The sequence below is a fragment of the Giraffa tippelskirchi genome, chromosome 6, assembly GCF_054371585.1.
Source record: "Giraffa tippelskirchi isolate mGirTip1 chromosome 6, T2T-mGirTip1v1.2.pri, whole genome shotgun sequence".
In the NCBI taxonomy this organism is placed as follows: domain Eukaryota; kingdom Metazoa; phylum Chordata; class Mammalia; order Artiodactyla; family Giraffidae; genus Giraffa; species Giraffa tippelskirchi.
In genome coordinates this window covers 33,291,541-33,311,231 of record NC_137280.1, presented here as the reverse complement: position 1 = coordinate 33,311,231, position 19,691 = coordinate 33,291,541, and the positions used below count along the sequence as shown (strand labels likewise).

The window sequence follows — 19,691 nt, the reverse complement described above, 5'->3', positions numbered from 1 at the left end:
GGGTTGCAGAGAATAAGACATGACTGACTACGCAAGCATGCCCTCAAGATCAAAGGTCAAACGGGTCTATTTCCCATTTTAAAAGGCTCAGATTCCCAAAGCTCAGGATTCCTCAATGGTGACACAAACTCACCATGTGTTCAGCCCCACCGGGCCTCGCCATGTTGGCTCTGTGAGACGCGGATGATGGGTAGGGGGAATGATACAACATGAAGCTCCTGCTGTTTGATGTGTCAGGACTAATAGAACTTCTGTCTCTGATTCTGAGATATTTTGCCTTCTGTCAGTATCTATCAGATGGTGGCAGGCTAACTTTTTTGGGGTACATGTATAGTAAAATCTTATAACCATCACCAGAGACTCACCATCACTTTCTAAACTAGTCACATACAACATCGTTCAGTTCAGTTCAGTTCAGTTGCTCAGTCATGTCCGATTCTTTGCGATCCCATGAATTGCAGCACGCTAGGCCTCCCTGTCCATCACCAACTCCTGGAGTCTACCCAAACCCATGTCCATCGAGTTGGTGATGCCATCCAAACATCTCATCCTCTGTCGTCCCCTTCTCCTCCTGCCCCCAATCCTACCCAGCATCAGGGTCTTTTCCAGTGAGTCAACTATTCCCATGAGGTGGCCGAAGTATTGGAGTTTCAGCTTCAACATCAGTTCTTCCAATGAACATCCAGGACTGATCTCCTTTAGGATGGATTGATTGGATCTCCTTGCAGTCCAAGGGACTCTCAAGAGTCTTCTCCAACACCACAGTTCAAAAGCATCAATTCTGCGGCACTCAGCTTTCTTCACCGTCCAACTCTCACATCCATACATGACCACTGGAAAAACCACAGCCTTGACTAGATGGACTTTTGTTGGCAAAGTAATGTCTCTGCTTTTAAATATGCCATCTAGGTGGGCCATAACCTTCCTTCCAAGGAGTAACATCGTTAGATCAGAAACAATGGAGATTAAGAGTAGAAAGAGCTATCACTACATACCTATCAGAATGGCTAAAATAAAAAACAGTAACAACACTAACTACTGGTAAGAATGAAGAAAAATTAAATCATTTGAACTTTGCTGATAGGAATGTAAAATGGTACAGCCACTATTTTCTCAAAAACTAAATGTGCAATTACCATACAATCCAGTCATTATGCTCCTGAGCCTTTAGCCCAGAAAAATGAAAACTATGTTCTCATCAAAACCAGTATATGAATGTTCATTCCAGTTTCATCTGCAGCATCCAAAAACTGGAAAAAGGCTACATGTCTTCAATAGATGAATGGTTGGCAGAATTTGGGTATATCCATACCATGGAACACTACTCAGTCATTAAAAAGAGACAAGCTATTGTTACATGCAACAGCTTGGAAGAATCTCAAGAAAATTATCTTGCATTAAAAAGAGGCAGTCCCAAAAGATTACATACATGTTGTAAGATTTCCACTTATATAACATTTTAAATGACAAAATTTTAGAAATGGAGATTAGTGCTTTCCAGAAGTTGGAAATAGGGGTGAAAAGCAGAGAAAGGCCAATGTTGTTATGGAGCAGTGTCAGAAAGGATCCTTGTAGTGATAAAACTCTTCAATATCCTGACTCTAGTGGTAGATGTGTGTGTGTACGTGTGTGTGTTAGTTGCTTAGTTGTGTCCAACTCTTTGCAACCCCATAGACTGTAGCCCACCAGTCCCCTCTGTCCATGGGATTCTCCAGGCAAGAACACTGGAATGGGTTGCCATTTCCTTCTCCAAAAGGTACTATAGAAAGAAAGAAAGTGAAGTCGCTCAGTTGTGTCTGACTCTTTGCAACCCCATGGACTGTAGCCTACCAGGCTCCTCCATCCATGGAATTCTCCAGGCAGGAGTACTGGAGTGGGGTGCCATTTCCTTCTCCACTAGTAGTAGATACATGGACCTAAACATGTGATAAAATTACAAAGGATTAAATACACACACATATATACACGCATACACACACATACACATGAGCAAAAGTAAACCTGGAGAATTACAAGTAAGATCAGCTGGTTTTACCAATGTCATTATCCTATTAGTAATGGTGTACTATAGTTTGATACGATGTCTCCATTAGGGGAAACTGGGAAAAGAGTACATGGGATCTCTCTGTATTATTTCTTATAATTCTATTAAATCTAAAACTATCCCTGTAAAAATTTAGATTAAAAACTTCTGGGATATGCCAAAGATACTTTCTTTGCATAAGGAAGCAAATCTATCAAAAAGCATTTCAAGGCAGAAACAGAAAAAGTCGTGTCACTTCCTGTTTACAGCACATCAAGTCCAATCAGTTTCATACACTGCTACAGCATTACATGATTTCACATTTATTTTTTGTGAACTTTGATGAATATCTCTTGCCTTACTGTACCATAAGTTTCTTTATGGCAGGACCATGTCTGGTTTGCTCTAGGGCCTGGCAGGTATTAAGTGATCAAATAAAATTTGTTGTTGTTCATTTACTAAGGTGTGTCTGCTCTTTGCAATCCCATGGACTGCAACACACCAGGCTTCCCTGTCCTTCAACCGTCTCCCAGAGTTTGCTCAAACTCATGTCCACTGTGTCGATGATGCGATACAACTATCTCATCCTCTGCCGTCCTCTTCTCCTTTTGCCTCCAATCTTTCTGATCTTTTCCAGTGAGTCAGCTTTTCACATCAGGTGGACAAAGTATTGAAGCTTTAGCTTTAGCATCAGTCCTTCCAATGAATATTCAAGGTTGATTTCCTTTAGGATTGACTGGTTTGATCTCCTTGCAGTCCAAGGGACCATCAAGAGTCTTCTCCAGCACCACAATTCAAAAGCATTAATTCTTCAGCACTCAGCCTTCTTTATGGTCCAGCTGTCACATCTGTACATGACTCCTGGAAAAACCATAGCCTTGACTACACAGATCTTTGTCAGCATAGTGATATCTCTGCTTCTGAATACACTGTCTAGGTTTGTCATAGATTTTCTTTCAAGGAGTAAGCATCTTTTAATTTTGTGGCTGCAGTCACTGTCCGCGGTGATTTTGGAGCCCAAGAAAATAAACTGTCACTGTTTCCCCATCTATTTGCCATGAAATGATGGGACCAGATGCCATGATCTTAATTTTTTGAATGCTGAGTTTTAATTTAACAAATTGATAAAGGAAGTTTCAAGAGGTAATATTAAAGAAACAGAACTTTACAAACATGAATATAATATTTTAAGTAGTGATAATGTCAAAGAAAGTGCCAGGATAACAGGGGAACAAGTACTCCCAAGAGTCAGACTGACCAGGGTCCACATTCTGATTCTGCCACTTATCTGATAGGTATTCTGTGGTTAGTCGCTCATTCGCCTCCAACTCTTTGCAACCCCATGGACTGTAGCCCACCAGGCTCCTCTGTCCATGGAATTCTCCAGGCAAGAATACTGGAGAGGGTTGCCATGCTCTCCTCCAAGGGATCTTCCCAACCCAGGATCGAACCCAGGTCTCCTGCATTGCAGGCCGATTCTTTACCATCTAAGCCACCAGGGAACCCCACTGGATAGGTAACTAGGCACCAAAGTCTTTATTTTCTCATCTCTGCAGCATGAAGGTATTAATGGCATCCATCCTAGAGGGTTGTTATAAGAACCGAGATTATATAGGGAAAGCATAGGACTTAGAAAACAGAAAATGCTTAATAAATGCAGCTGCTTCCTCTACTAAAATTATGACTAACACCATTGACACTCAGATTACAAACCCAGTTGTTTCAACTGAAGAAAGGAAACACAGGCCAGAGGGTTTTGAAGGGATAAAAAAATTTTTCCAACAAGTCTTTCAATAGTGAAAATGTTTTATAAGTGTATTTTTCTACTGGGAAGAAAAAATAATAATAAAGTATTTAAATAAAATCTTTCTTAAAAAGCTTTCATACTCATCAAGGTATACCACATTGTGGGCCATAAAATTACTTTTACACATTTGAAAGACTAGAAATCATATAAAGTTTGTTCCTATCCCACAACGGAATTAAAATATAAGTCCAGGAACAGAAATATAGCTGAAAATTTTCCCAAATATTCGAAGGTTAAACAACACACTTCCAAATGACACAAGGACCAAAGAACAAGTCACAAGAGAAATGAAAAAGCATTTTGAACTAAATGAGCACAACTAAAGGACAAAGGCAATGAAATGGAGAAAAGATGGTATTTTTAGAAGTGGTGCTAAAACAACTGGATATCTACATGCAACAAACAAAATAAACAAACAAAAAATCCCATATACACAGGATATACCTTTCACAAAAATTACCTCAAAATGGATTGTAGCCCTACAAGTAAAATGCAAAACTATAAAACTTCTAGAAAATAGCAAAGTAGAAAATCTGTGCGAACTTGTGTTTGGTGGTAAGTTTTCAGATACAACACTAAAAGCATGATTCATGAAAGAAAAAGTTGGTAAGTTGGAGTTTATTAAAATAAAAACTTTCTGCTCTGTGTAAGATGCTATTAAAAGAATGAAAAGGTAAGCTAGAGTCTTGGAGAAAATATTTGGAAAATGCACATCTGATAAAGGACTTGTACCCAAAACATACAAAAAATTCTTACAATTCAACACTAGGAAAATAAACAACCCAGCATTTAAAAAAGGGACAAAAGATCTGAACAGACTCTTCACCAAAAATGATATATGGAACAAAAGTCAGCATACGAAAAACCTATATGAGAAAAGAATATAAAAAGACTACACACACACACACACACACACACGCACACACACACACATATACTGCTGCTGCTAAGTCACTCCAGTCGTGTCGGACTCTGTGCGACCCCATAGATGGCAGCCCACCAGGCTCCACTGTCCCTGGGATTCTCCAGGCAAGAATACTGGAGTGGGTTGCCATTTCCTTCTCCAGTGCATGAAAGGGAAAAGTGAAAGTGAAGTTGCTCAATCGTGTCCGACTCTTGGCGACCCCATGGACTGTAGCCTACCAGGCTCCTCCATCCATGGGATTTTCCAGGCAAGAGTACTGGAGTGGGGTGCCATTGCCTTCTCTGACACATATACACACATGTGTATATAGTATGGGCTTCTCAGGTGGCTCAGTGCTAAAGAATCTGCCTGCCACTGTAGAAAATGCAGGTTCGATCCCTGTGTCAGGAAAATCCCTGGTGAAGGAAATGGCAATCCACTCCAATATTCTTGCCAGGGAAATCCCATGGACAGAGGAGCCTGATGGGCTACAGTCCATGGGGTCGCTAAAGAGTCAGACTTGACTTAGGGACTAAGCCACCACCCACATATATAGTATATATATATACTGAATCACTTTGCTGTATACCTGAAACTAACAAAACATTGTAAATCAATTACACTCCAATAAAATAAAATAAAACATATGGAAAGATTCTGAACAGCATTTATCATTAAGGAATTACAAATTAAAACATTTGTAACTTTATAGAGGAAAATTCTAGCAAATGTCTATCTTACCCAGACAATCTATATCAAAGATGCTGTTCAGTCGCTCAGTCATGTCTGACTAGAGATGTCATATTTATTGTCCTCTACCCTAAGTCTAATCATGAACAAAACATCAGACAGCTCCCAAATAAAGAGCATTCTATAAAATACAAAAATCCTCAAAACTGTCATGGTAATCAAAAATAACAAAAGTCTGAGAAGTCGTCACAGTGAAAGGAACCTAAAGAGACATGCAATATAATACTGAACCCTAGATGGGAACTTGGAAAAGAAAAAGGAACATTAGGAAAACACTAGGGAAATTTGAATTAGTGTGGACTTTTAATAACCATGTATCAATATCATTACTTGTAGCAAACGTACCATACTAATATTTTTTTTTAGTCTCTAAGAGTCCTGTGCAACTCTTTTGCGACCCTATGGACTGTAGCCCACCAGGCTTCTCTGTCCATGGGATTTCCAAGGCAAGAATACTGGAGTGGGTTGCCATTTCCTTCTCCAGGGGATATTCCTGACCCAGGGATCAAACCTGAGTCTCCTGCATTGGCAGGCGGGGTTTTTACCACTGAGCCATCAGGGAAGCTATACTAATGTTACATGTTAACAATAGGGGAAAATGGGTATGGGATATATGAAAATTCTCTTGACTATTCTTTGCAATTTTGCAAAACAAGTTTTGGCTTTTTTTAAAGCCTTGTTTAATGGATAGGGAGCTTCAGTGTTGCAAGATGAAAAAGTTCTGCAGCTCTGTTGTATAATAATGTGAATATATTCAACATTACAGAATTGTACACTTAAAAATGGTTAAGACGGTAAATTTTATGTTATGTGCTTTTTACCACAAGTAAAGGTTAATAAAGGGCTTCCCAGGTGGCGCTAGTGGTAAAGAAACTGCCTGCCAATGCAGGAGACAAAAGAGATGCAGGTTTGATCCCTGGGTGGGGACGATCCCCTGGAGGAGGGCTGGCAACCCTCTCTAGTATTCTTGCCTGGAAAATTCCCTTGGACAGAGGAGCCTAGAGTCTCAAAGAGTTGGACATGACAAACCAGTTAGCACGCACACAAAGGTATAAATTTTTTAAAGCCTCATTTCACTTTTAGAACAAAAGAGTTTCTCATTCTCTTCAATTAATTAAATATTAATTATTAAAATACTATAGTAATTATTAGTGTAGCTCTTAGCATCAATAGAATGCTTAATGTATTTAGGAGCTATGCTAAGCATTTCAAAAAAAATTCTTCAGTTGAAGCCTCACAACAACTCCATTAGGTGGGTATTATTACAGCTGGCCTTTGAACAATGTGGAGGCTGGGGTGCCAAATGTCCACCATTCACACAATTGAAAATATTAATACATGTATAACTTGATAGCCACCCCTCAATATACTGGGTTCCACATTCCTGGAGTAAACTGCAGACTGTATTGTACCTATTTGGTGAAAAAGAGAAAAAAAAACAAAAACCCACCTGTGCAGTTCAAACCCATGTTGTTCAAGGGTCCAATGTACTATGCTTCCCATGTTACAGGTGGTAAATATGAAACCTTAAGTAAATTGCTGTGGTCACAATGCTAGTAAGCGGTTCTAATTTCCAAAACAACTTGACACCAAAAAATCACATTCATAGTTACTTTGCTGTATTTGCAAATGTCACTTGCAGCAGTTCACAAACCCCCAGGTATTAAAACAAACAAACAAAAAGCCCACAAGAGTAAACAGATGAATAAATGCCAAGCCAGCAGAGCAGCCAGCTACTGACTGTGAATGCCTATGCATTTGTCATAATGCATGCACACTGTTTTGACCATTTTATAGATTACTGGTCCCCACTGTGATCCCATTACAACCAATACTGGCCTCTGTGATATAAACCATGCTCCATCACTCACCCATATTCAATTTATCTTATAAAAATTGGAAGGAAAAAAATGCCATACCTTATAGACTGAAAAAAATCCTAAAGGTAGTTCAGTTGAACCTTGAACATGGCTTGAACTGCATGAATCCATTTACTGTAAATAAGTAAAGAAGACCTGTAAGTACAGTACTAACTTGATCCCGGGTTGGTTGAATCCGTGAATTCGGAACCACGGATATGGAGGAATCATAGGTAGGAAGGAATCCTGATACAAGGGCCTACTACTATAAATTATAGGAGAATTTTCCACAGCTCAGAGGGTCGGCACCCCTAACCCCCAGGGTTGTTCAAGGATCAACTGTACATTTAAACAAGTGCTGTATTCCTAGGAAAATTAGACTATACAAAGTGAAAATGAAAGTCACTCAGTCGTGTCCGACTCTTTGTGACCCCATGGACTATAGTAGTTGTGTTAGTCATTCAGTCATGTCCGACTCTTTGTGACCCCATGGACTGTACCCCACCAGGCTCCTCTGTCCATGGGATTCTCCAGGCAAGAATACTGGAGTGGGTTGCCATTCCCTTCTCCAGGGGACCTTCCCGACCCGGGGATCAAACCTGGGTCTCCTGCATCGCAGGCAGATTCTTTACCATCTGAGCTACTATACGGTCCGTGGAATTCTCCAAGCCAGAATACTGGAGTGGGTAGCCTTTCCCTTCTCCAGGGGATCTTCCCAACCCAGGGATTGAACCCATGTCTCCCGAATTGCAGGATTTTTTACCAGCTGAGCCACAAGGGACGTCTAAGAACACTGGAGTGGGCAGCTTATCCCTTCTCTAGCAGATCTTCCCGATCCAGGAATTAACCGGGGTCTCCTGCATTACAGGTGGATTCTTTACCAACTGAGCTATCAGGGAAGCCCTCAGGCTATAAAAGTTCCATCCTAAATATCTTTTCCCTTGTGGAGTAGAAGACTCTTTGAACAAAGAAGGAAAGTAATGCCTTTAAACAAATCTTTCACTTTGTTTAAGAAGACCTGCATTTACCTGTCTAAGAAGCCCCATGCATTTGCCAGGCATGCTCTGTGACTGACTGGGAAACAATTGAAATGTTTGTGAAATTTTACAGTGCTCTCCTGGCATTTGGAAAAAGGCAAAAAGCTCATATGAGGCTAAACTGGATAGTTCCTTGCAGGTTAAAGTTGGAAACATTTGAGAAAAATATTTTAAGCTCTGCCTAATGCAAAAATCAGCACCAATGCTGACTTTTAATATGGAAAACCATCAATGGCTAGAATAAGTCCCTGTTTGGGATGGAACCATGTGAATGGAACATGAAAAAAATGCATAAATAATTTTGAATGGAAAGAGTGAACATGTTTTCTAACTTTGAAAGGGCTGCAGAATATTAAGTCATAGTTCAAACTCTATGATATTTTTTCCCCATCAGCTTGCAGTAATTTGAATCCTAAAGATTCTCACGTGAAAGGAACACATAACCTCTGTTAACCAGGGTTCAAACTTCAATAGATTTACTAGCTCCACCTTATTGATTATGTTAGTTGAAATTTCTCAATATTTAGTGGTGTTTTATCCTCTGATTCCCCAGGACTAAGATAAGTGTGTTAAAATTTTCTATTATTAGTGTATTTCTATCTCACATCTCTAGTAGTTTCTGATTTTTGAAAGTCTTTGCTGTGTTACTGGAGAAATGGGTAATAATAATAACTTTTGCATTTTCTTTGTTATTTTAAGACTTTAGTATTATAAAATATCTTTTAATATTTTTGATCTTCATCTTATTTTGCCTATATTGACCTGTGATTTTTTAATTGTAATTGCCCAGCCTTTCAACCTTTGAAATTATTTAATTTTAGGTATGTCCCTTTTAAACAGTGGAAAGCCAGATATTGCTCTTGGGGGCAATCTGAAAATCCTTTATATCTATTTTTTTTTGGTAACAACTGAAATGAGCCTGATATGATCTATATGCTTGATCTCTGTTCTGTCATATTGTTTTATGATATTTTTATAGAATGTAGAAAGTTGTTCACTACGTGGACATTTTTCTTGCCCCTTTCCTTTTTTAAGATGCATATTAAAGTATTTGATAGTAAAATAACATAATGTCCAAGATTTTCTTTAAAATACTTTAACCATAAAAGTGGTGGTGAGAGGGCTACAGATAAAATAAGTACAGATAATGCTGATGGTTATTGAAGGTGGATACTAGGGTTCACTGCAGTTCCTACTTTTATGTATGTTTGGAAACTTTTGTTTTCAAAAGTCTTTTGCTTTTTAAACAGTTATAAAATGTTTTGTCTTTTTTAATTTATATGAAGTCTGTGTGTTTTTTTAATTTACGTTCATAATAGCCAAGTTGTATCTTTGTGAACATTGACCTGAAATAATTAAAACTTAAGAGCTTCATAAAAAGAAGTGTTAGTCTCTAAATCAAATAAAGTCTTTCTCTATTGCCCCAAGCTCTGCAGTAAATTATACATACTGTAAATGAGCACAGCTTCTTTTAAACTTATAAAAAACAATTTTGTCTTTGTGAGAGTTTTACAGCTACCTCCAACAGCCTATAAAAAGCCTGTCTTGATGTGGTTCCCATGGTGACAGGACATAATATATGTCTCCATTAAATTTGGAAATGTAATGAAGTGTAATAAAAATCTACTTCAGAAAAAATACACTTCTCAGCATATTTTTATTAATTAAAATATTGCATTGAGCATTTTTCATGTCTGCATGCCTGACAGCAAATAAAAGCTTTGCCACAGATTAACTGTGACTCTTGAGTTTCATCCAATATTAATTGGTACAAAATAAGAAAGGCATTTTTGCAGAGAAAATATTTTGACTGGTAGCCCAGAGTGATTAATGGATAAACAGTTGTGCTTCCTGAACTGTGCATATACCATTTCAAATGCCACCAGCAATATGGATTTTGACATTTGTGTCTACAGGGGTAGAAACAGCCTAGAAAGTGGATATCTTTAAGCCTTGGGGAAGAACTTCCTTATTGATGACTCCCTACTCCATCCTTGCAGAGAGTGTGACTATTTTGCTTCTGGGGGAGGTATGGTATAATAAAAGTGGTTTAAGAAAGCCCTGCACAAAATGGAGACACAGAGATAGAGAACAGACTATGGCTAACACGGAGGGAGTGGAATGAATTAGGAGATTGGGATTGACATATATAAATTAGTATGTATAAAATAGATAACTAATGAGAACCTTGAAGTGGGAAATGGCAATCCACCCCAGTACTCTTGCCTCAAAAATTCTATGGACAGAGGAGCCTGGTGGGCTACAGTCCATGGTATCACAAAGAGTCAGCTACTACTGAGCAACTAAGCAATGAGAACCTACTCAGTATAGCATAGGAAACTCTACTCAGGGCTTTGTGGTTACCTAAATGAGAAGGAAATCCAAAAAAGAGGGGATATATGTACAGCTGAGTCCCTTTGCTATACAGCAGAAATTAACACAGCATTGTAAAGCAACTATACTCCAACACACATTAAAAAAAAAAAAAAAAGAAAACTCTGCATAAATTCAACTAACAACAACAAAAGCAAAGAAAAAAAATCACCTTAGTGTACCATGAGAGGCAAAGAAGTTAAGAAAAAAAGTGAGGGTAGAGGAGAGGGGATCAAGGAATAAAAAGCAAAATCCCTCTCTCGTTCTACTTTGTTTTGTTTTTTCAACTTTAAACTTTTCATTTTGTATTGGGGTATAGCCAGTTAACAATGTTGTGGTAGTTTCAGGTGAACAGTGAAGGGACACAGCCATACATGTACATACATACATTCTCCTCCAAACTCTCCTTCCATCCAGGCTGGCACATAACACTGAGTAGAGTTCAATGTGCTATAGAGTAGGACCTTGTTGGTAACCTATTTTGAATAGAGCAGTGTGTACATGACCCTCCCAAACTCCTTAACTCTCCCTTTTCCCCCACTCCCCACCAGCAACGATAAATTCATTTTCGTAATCTCACATTCTACTTTGGATGGCTAAAATCTGAAGCAGAAGGAGAGTAAAGAGACTTATTCTTGGGATGATGACCCAGTTATCTTCAGATGCGGAATAGAAAACTCTCAACCACTTCCATCTGAGCTCCTCTCTGTGTCTGTCTTCCCAAATTAACAACATCTCCATGGCTTTGACATATCTTAAATCATATTAAAAACATGTGGGGAAAGTGTGCATGGCTTCCACCCACCTCCTCCCCAAATCAACAAGAGTATGAGCTGCCTCTCATATATTAAGTTAATCTGAAAGATATTTGCTTTTTGAGTTCTTGGGTAATTGCAATGTAATAATTATGGGAATCTTGACTGTCCTGGTTGGTGTTCCATGAAATATACCCAACTGTTTTAAACCACATTGAGCAACTATTCAACCGAAGAACTAATGAGATGGACTTACTAGGTCATAAACTCTCTCTCCTAATTTCTTTTTCAAAGTACTCATATAGGAGTCTCTCTACTTAACCACACCTTGATACCCTAGCCACATTTATGTGAATTACAGAAAATATCTGAAAATCCCATTGTACCCACTTGAAACAGTGCCATACTCAAAAGATGAAAGGAAATGCTCAGGCACAGTATTTGTACCAAACCCATCACTGAGGGCAGAACATCAATATTATATTACTACCAGATGGTACTTATTTGCCTAGCTGTAGCAGAGAAGGCAATGGCACTCCACTCCAGTACTCGTGCCTGGAAAATCCCATGGACGGAGGAGCCTGGTGGGCTGCAGTCCATGGGGTCGCTAAGAGTCAGACACGACTGGGTGACCTCACTTTCACTTTTCACTTTCATGCATTGGAGAAGGAAATGGCAACCCACTCCAGTGTTCTTGCCTGGAGAATCCCAGGGATGGCAGAGCCTGGTGGGCTGCCATCTATGGGGTCGCACAGAGTTGGACACGACTGAAGCGACTTAGCAGCAGCAGCAGAGAGAAAGCAAACGATGGCAATCCACAAATGTTTGGAAGTTCTCCAAAACAAATTTTTTTTTTTTTTTTTTTTACTACTGGCTCAGAAGGTTTCTTTGGAAGTAGGGAACTCTTAAGAGTTGCACATACATCAAGGCAATAATGGAAAGCAAAAGAGATGAGGAAACTGAAGACCTTCCAAATCTGAAGGCTCTCAGGGCCAGGAAACACAGCCAACTGCCAAAAGCTATTGCTCACTTGGCAAGGCAGCATATGCGAGCATGCTCCTTTCACTAACCATGTGGTGTGATTCTCTACCAAAATATATCAGAGGGCTCTTTGAGAGAACCCTAGTCAGGGTTCCCCGATTTCCAACACGTAACACTCCAGCTCTTGTCTGATCCCAAGTCTCTCTAGTCCCTAGTCCCTAATGCTTCATCTCACATTGAAGGCACATATCAGACTATCTATAATGGTCTCCTTGTCCATGCCTGCCGCTTACCAGACTGTGAGCCTCCTGACGGTGGGAGTAAAAGTGTTAGATGCTCAGTCATGCCTGACTCTTTGCGACCCCACGGACTGTAGCCCGCCAGGCTCCTCTGTCCATGGGATTCTCCCAGGCAAGAACACAGGAGTGGGTTGCCATGCCCTCCTCCAGGGGATCTTCCCAACCCAGGGATCAAACCCACGTCTCCTGCGTCTCCTTCACTGACAGGCAGATTCTTTACCACTGAGCCACCTGGGAAGCCCGCATTACCTGGATAGCAGATACATGAGGAGGCCTACTTTATTCTCTGTACTTGACTTTTTGAAATATTACTGACTTGTTAAATGTGAATATAGAAAAAGAAAACACATATACCTGGTCACCAGTTCTGCCTATCTGTATCCATTTACTTAATCATTTATTCCTTTTTCTTAAAAATATTTCTCTTTATTTATTTATAGATCTTAACTGGGGCACACAAGCTCTTTGATCTTTGGTGTCACATGCGGGATCATTAGTTGCAGCATACAAACTCTTTGTTGTGCCATGAGGGACTTAGTTCCCAGACCAGAGATCAAACCCAGACCTCCTGCATTGGGAGCACAGAGTCTTAGCCACTGTGCCACTGGATCACTAGGGAAGTCCTTATTCAGTCATTCTTAGCATATTTTTTCAGGGCCTATAAAGTACCAGGTTTGTGGTAGGCATTGGGCAAGAAGTAATGAACAAAACAGAAATTGCTTTTGCACTCTTGGAACTGACATTCTATTGGACTTGGGAAAAGACAATAAACTAGTAAATGAATACAGACACCAGGCAATCTTGGGTTTTAGTAGTGCTTAGAGAGAAAATAAACCAGATGATATAAGAGAGTGACTAGAAGGAGAGAGGAGATACATTTCTGGTAGACAGGAAAGGCCTCATTGAGGTGGTAACTTTGATCAGGATAAATGCAGAAGAGGAAAGAGAGGTCATGGGTAGCCTATGAGGGCAGGAAGGGGCTGGGGTAGGACCATGGAGGGACTTAATGGATCCTGCAAAGAATTCAGATTTCATCACAGTGCCAGGAGAAACAATGGGAATGTTAAAAGGAAGAAAGTGACCTGATCTTATTTGTAGGAAAGACCACCATGGCTGTTGGGTAGACAATGGAAGGTGAAGTCCAGAGAGGAAGCAGAGGGTCCTTTAGGAAAACTGGGTTACATTTACTTTAATGGCTCTTAGTCAGGGACAACTTTGCCTCCAAAAGGACACTTGGCAATGTGTGGAAACATTTCTGGCTATCAAAACTAGGGGAAAGGGGTGCTGCTGGCATCTAGTGAACAGAGGCCATGGATGCTGCTAGAAGTCCTACAACATACAAGGCAGCCCTTCTCAACAAAGAGCTATCCGTCAAGTGGTGCCAAGGTTGAGAAACCTTGATTTACTCTATGCAGATCAGTTCTTTGACTTTAGGAGACTGCATGACAGAAGCAATGGGAAAACAAACAAACCGAGATATATACATTCTAAGGGATGTGTCTTCATGGGACACAAAGAGGCAAACTATGGAAAGAAAAGAACAAATAAAAAGAAGATATAAATTTAAAAGTCAGTCAAAACATGGAGTCATTCACTTTTGTGCCAAAAGCAAAGATGCTTTGCTTTTGAAACCAGTTGAACTCCCTTTAATTTCCCACTGCATCCTTGATATGGTGACCCTCACTGGTGAAAAAAAACAAAACAGCTGGGACTTCCCTGGTGGTCCAGCAGTTAAGACTCAGTGCTCCCAACACAGGAGCCCATCCCTGGTCAGGGAACTAGTTCCTGCATGCTTCAACTAAAAAGACCCCATGTGCCACAACTAAGACCCAGTGCAGCCAAATAAATAAACAAAAATAAACAAATAAATATTTTAAAAATGTACAAAATTTCTTTCAAAAATACACAATCTTTTTTTCCTTTAATTAAACTAAATAGCATTCCATTTAGATTGCATTGTGTTAACACTTAGAAATCCTTAGTGAGTAGCATTCTTGTCCTTGGATGTGTCTTCTTTTCAATAGTTTATGATGTGCCTTCAGAAATTTGAGTGTTTTATTAATTAGTGATTAGGATTAAAATTTTTGTCTGACAACACCTGGGCCTTTTCTATTAATATTCTGAAAACAGAGATAGCAGTCTACATTGAACAGTACTGTCAGATATGTTCTTCTAGGTTAAGCTGGATGTTTCCTTTTTCATGCAGATTGATGCAATGGGATTTGCCCAACAAATTATTATGCTGAGACTCAGAGAAGGCTTCACACACAAAGGGAGCCCCTGGGATGCTGTTATTACTCTTTGAAGGACACTTGACTTTCACCGAACATCTGCTTTGCTTAATGTACCTCTACTAAATGAGAGCACCTGAACTGAATATTTTAACTGAAGAAGGCAACCAGCAAAAGACCATTTGGAAAACCCCAGGATTTTTGCCAGGGGGCTAAAATACAGTTGACCCTTGAAAAAAATGGGTTTGAACTGCGAGGGGCCACTTACACACAAATTTTTTCAACAAATACATATAGTACAACACAGTAGTACTGTGGTCCTTTGAACCCACGAATGTGGAACCTCAGATCCAGGGAGGAATATGGGACTTAGGGCTTCCCAGGTGGCTCAGTGGTAAAGACTCCACCTGCCAAGCAGGGGACATAGGTTCAATCCCTGGGTCAAGAAGATCTGGAAAAGGAAATAGCAACCGGCTCCAGTATTCTTCCTTGGAGAATCCCATGGACAGGGGGCCTAGTGGACTACACTCCATCGAGTCACAAAGAGTCGGACACAACTTAGCAACTAAACAGCAGCAGTTCAGAACTTGAGCTTGCAGGAATTTTGGTGTCCATGGCGGGTCCTGGAACAAATTTCCTGTGGATACTGATGGATAATTGAACAACTTAGATCCTTAAAAGAAAATCCTCAGAATAGGTTATTAGGGATTTCCTTTAAAGTCTGTGTTTAAAGCCTGTGAACACCAGGCTTCCCTGGTGACTCAGATGGTAAAGCGCCTGCCTGCAACGCAGGAGACCTGGGTTCGATCCCTGAGTCAGAAAGATCCCCTGGAGAAGGAAATGGCAACCCACTCCACTACTCTTGCCTTTAAAATCCCATGGACGGAGGAGCCTGGTAGGCTACAGCCCATGGGGTCGAAAAGAGTTGGACACGACTGAGCAACTTCACTTTCACTTAAAGTCTGTATTTTCTGAATGGTCACATTTAGTGAAAACCAACAAAAATTAATGGGAAAACAAAGATTACTTACTCGTGTAAGAATATGAGTGTTAGACATACTAGAAGAAAAGCATCCTATTACGAGGCAATGAAGTATAAGTTAGTACCAGTGAGGGAGGCAGGATGGGTACTCTCACACACTATTTGGGTGGGGAGGGTTTATTAGGGCTTCCCTCGTAGCTCAGGTGGTAAAGAATCTACCTGCAATGCGGGAGACCTGCGTTCGATCTCTGGGTTGGGAAGATCTCCTGGAGAAGGGAACAGCTACCCACTCCAGTACTCCTGCCTGCAGAATGCCATTATTGCAAGCCCCTCTAGACAACATTTTAAAAAAGTTTATGCCTTATAATTTGGTAAGTACCCTTTGAGCTTCCCAGGTGGCACCAGTGGTAAAGAATCCACCTGCCTCTGCAGTAGAGGCCAAAGGTGAGGATTCAATCGCTGGGTCAGGAAGATCCCCTGGAGTAGGAAATGGCTACCCACTCCAGTATTCCTGCCTGGAAAATTCCATGGACAGAGGAGCCAGGCAGGATACAGTCTATGGGGTAGCAAAGAGTTGGACAAAACTGAGCATGCACACACTGCACCCACAACTACGCTTTTACGTGAATGATCAGAGAAGAACAGAGAGGTTTATGAGTAAGGGTACTTGTTGCAAGATTAAAATAAAAGTGTAAAATGATAACAATAGTCAGAAATTTAAATGGATTATAGTTAACTTATTATTATATTATATATATATATATATTATTATAGTTAACCTAGGTTGGGAAGATCCCCTGGAGAAGGAAATGGCAACCCACTCCAGTATTCTTGCCTGGAGAATTCCATGGACAGAGGAGCCGGGCAGCTACAGTCCATGGGATCACAAAGAGTCAGACACGATTAAGTGACTAACGCTTTCACTTTCATACTTAACCTAAAATATGAAATATTAGTAACTTATTAAAAATCAAGTTTTCAAGACAACATTCAAGATAGAATTCACTAATGTATTCTTAGAACTTAAAATAGTACCTAGTACATGATATTAAGCCCTCTAAACACTTGTCAAGTGAAAGAATATAACACTGAATTTAACAGGGTACAAACAATTTTTTTCAACATGATCCAAATTCTCTTGTAAGTATAATTCAGATAGATACATGGATAGATCCCTACCTATGCACAGAAAGAGATCTGAAAGGAACCACTGAGAATTATTTACAACTATTACTTCTAGGGGGTGGGTTTGTGCTCTGTTTTTATGTTCTTTATTTTAAAAATCTTCTATGATAAATACTAATAAGTTCCATTAGTGACGTTTCTAAGTGGTAAAAGGTATGTATACATTAAAAAAAACATAAGTCACTATTCTTTTCGGTGATGTTTCTTGATAGTCTTGATTACATTTCCCTATTGCAGTGGTCCCTAACCTTTTCAGGCTTCCCTGGTGGCTCAGGTAGTAAAGAATCCACCTGCAAGGCAGGAGACCTGAGTTTGATCCCCGGGTGGGGAAGACTGCCTGGAGAAAAGACTGGCAACCCACTCCAGTATTCTTGCCTGGAGAATCCCATGGACAGAGGAGCCTGGCAGGCTACAGTCCATGGGATTGTTAAGAGTTGCACATGCCTGAGCAACTAAGCACGCACAGCAACCTTTTTTGGTGCCAGGAACTGGTTTCATGGAAGACAATTTCCCCCAGGGGTGGGGGGTGAGAGAGGGGGGATGTTTTCAGAATGATTCTCATAAGAAGCATCCAACCTAGGTCCCTTACATGCATAGTTTGTAGTAGGGTTCCCACTCCTTTGAGAATCTAATGCTGCCACTGATCTGACGGGAGGCGGAGCTCAGGCAGCAATGCAAGTGATGGAGAGCAGCTGTAAATACAAATAAAGCCTGGCTCAGTCACCCACTGCTCACCTGTTGTGTTACTGGAACTCCTGAGTGTTTATGGGATTAATCAGCCAACTTAGCTTAACAAACATTTGTTGACATCCCGTTAAGTGTCTGCCATGATATGAGGAGACACACATAGGCAACATACTTCCTCCTCTCAAGGGGATTACAGTAACTATACAGCTATATGATTTAGATATTTAATATAAAGATAATATGGTTAAGAGAAAACCATTTCATTACCTGAAGCTAGTATCATAATGGAAGCGGGTGGGCACAGGCCACCATCTGAGCAAAAAGCTAGAGGGTCATCACCAACCTGGGGGAGACCAGAAGGAGGAATTAAAGCCATGAGGCAAAAGCAATGAAAATACACAGTTACAGAAGCCAAGGAAAGAAAACAAGCCCAGGGGGAGGCCATGCTGGCATTCTGACAAGAAACCAAATGAGACAACACCTGAGATGTGAAGTAAACTGCACGGGTAGCTTGACTGTCTGGTGCGTATTCCAGTCACATTTCCATTTCTATCCAAGGAGAAATGATAAATGACATGTCTACTGCCTTTGCCAGCCTCAAGGCCAATTTGCCAGCCCCTTAATCTAACTCTCATTTGTGAGTAAAACTCCCCCTTCTTGGCTGCGTCTCCACAAAACCTTGCTCACTCCATTTCCTGCTCTTTCCACATCCCAAATCCTCCAGCTCTCCTCCCTGCCAAAGAAACACCTTCTCTAATGCTTTCATGATTTTAAGGCATTTTAAGACAGAGAGAAGCATTTTAAGACAAAGAATCCATGACTTAAACTACAGAGGGAGTCCATTTAAAGGAGATTTAGGTCACCGGTAATATGGTAACTTTCAAACAAGATCAGCAGTCCTCCCCTGCTTGTCACGTAGGACACTAAAGATGGATCTCGCCTTAACACCAGGCCCTTTGCACTAATAAACACCAGGTTTACAGCGAACAGCCCCAGAAAAAAGGTATCTCTAGTGAGGCTCTTACCAACAAGCACTGTATTCAACAGCCACACAGATATAATAATTACCAGTATAAGACCTTGTGACCAAAAAGAGCGAGGTGAAGTCTGTGGTGTACTGTATAGGAAAGCATCTAGGTCGGGGATTTCTTTTATTTAAACACAGAACTCTGAAACAAACCAACAAAACACAAAGCAGCATGACCAATGTGCAGACTAAAGAATGCTAGTTTCAGGAGATGAAAACAGCTGTTATAAAAAATGAGAATCCTGGGACTTCCCTGGCGGTGGTAAAGACTCTGTGTTTCCACTGCAGGGGGCACAGGTTCAGTACCTGGTCAGGGAACTAAGATCCTGCAGGCCACGTGGTGTGGCCTAAAACATTGTATATATGTATATAGTCAAAGTGAAAGTGAAAGTCGCTCAGTCATATCCGACTCTTTGCAACCCCATGGACTATACAGTCCATGGAATTCTCCAGGCCAGGATACTGGAGTGGGTAGCCGTTCTCTTCTCCAGAGGGATCTTCCCAACCCAGGAATTGAACTGGGGTCTCCTGCATTGCAGGCGGATTCTTTACCAGCTGAGCTACCAGGGAAGCCCTAATTAATATAAAAAGAGGTGATTAAAAGCAAAATAATTTTTTTTTTTTAAATGAGACTTTTGGGACTTCCCTGGTGTCCAGTGGTTAAGATCCCATGCTTCCTTTGTAGGGGCACCAGTTCGATCCATGGTCGGGTAAGAACCTGCATGCCACAGCATGGGGCCAAAGAAAATAAATAAAAAATAAATCCTGTTTTAAAATTCTGGGAAACCCTA

At 40.4% G+C, this 19,691-nt stretch overlaps 1 protein-coding gene across 20 annotated transcripts in view; it reads right to left on the bottom strand.

The window, feature by feature from the left end:
• Positions 1–19,691, bottom strand: part of COLEC10 (collectin subfamily member 10) — a 484,235-nt gene that overhangs the window by 409,320 nt on the left and 55,224 nt on the right. For 13 of the 20 annotated variants that reach the window (XR_014058043.1, XR_014058040.1, XM_081505288.1 and 10 more), the window contains one exon: positions 7,404–7,478. The exons of the other annotated variants lie outside the window; for them this stretch is intronic. The gene's annotated coding sequence lies outside the window, so the exon portion shown is untranslated. Of the gene's footprint in view, positions 1–7,403; positions 7,479–19,691 lie in introns of those variants that run through there. 20 annotated transcript variants of the gene reach the window in all.